The following is a 554-nucleotide window of genomic DNA, read 5'->3' as shown; positions in this document are numbered from 1 at the left end:
CTTTTGTGTGTGTGTGTGTGTGATTTTGAGTTTTGTTCCACATTGTTCTCCCACTCTATCCGGGATCTCCTACATAGATCCCCCTCTGAGTGGTTGACTGGAGCTCTGGTAGCATAGTGCCTAAGGCACTTGACTGCTAACCAGAAGGCTGGCTGTTCAAACCCATCAGCTACTCCTTGGAAGGAGTATTTCCTTAGTGATACTGCCTCAGAAACCCAAGAAGGGGTTGCTATGAGTCGGGGCTGACTCAATGGCACATAACAACAACAACAACTGAGTGGTTGACAGTGGTAGCTGGGCACCATCTAGTTCTTCTGGTCTTACAGTTGTGTAGGCTGAAGATCACATGGTGTTCCAGTTGCTTGGACTAATTGTTTCCATACATCTTTGGTTTTCTTCATTCTTCTTTCCTCTGGATGAGGAGAGATGCATCATTGCATCTAGATAGCCACTTGCACAGAGCAGCAGGCCGGAAGAGCAGGAGAAAGGGGTAAAACCCAGTCACTAGTGCTCAGACGGCTCCCTTGTTACCCTCCCGAGAGGGACCGGGTCAC

At 48.7% G+C, this 554-nt stretch overlaps 1 protein-coding gene across 1 annotated transcript in view; it reads right to left on the bottom strand.

The window, feature by feature from the left end:
- The window catches only part of YTHDC1 (YTH domain containing 1), a 146,880-nt gene that overhangs the window by 77,316 nt on the left and 69,010 nt on the right, over positions 1 to 554 (bottom strand). The gene's annotated exons all lie outside the window — the stretch shown is intronic.

Source organism: Orycteropus afer, unplaced genomic scaffold, assembly GCF_000298275.1.
Source record: "Orycteropus afer afer isolate SDZICR_OR568_19922 unplaced genomic scaffold, OryAfe1.0 scaffold00098, whole genome shotgun sequence".
Classification (NCBI taxonomy): domain Eukaryota; kingdom Metazoa; phylum Chordata; class Mammalia; order Tubulidentata; family Orycteropodidae; genus Orycteropus; species Orycteropus afer.
This window is presented reverse-complemented; position numbering and strand designations above follow the sequence as displayed.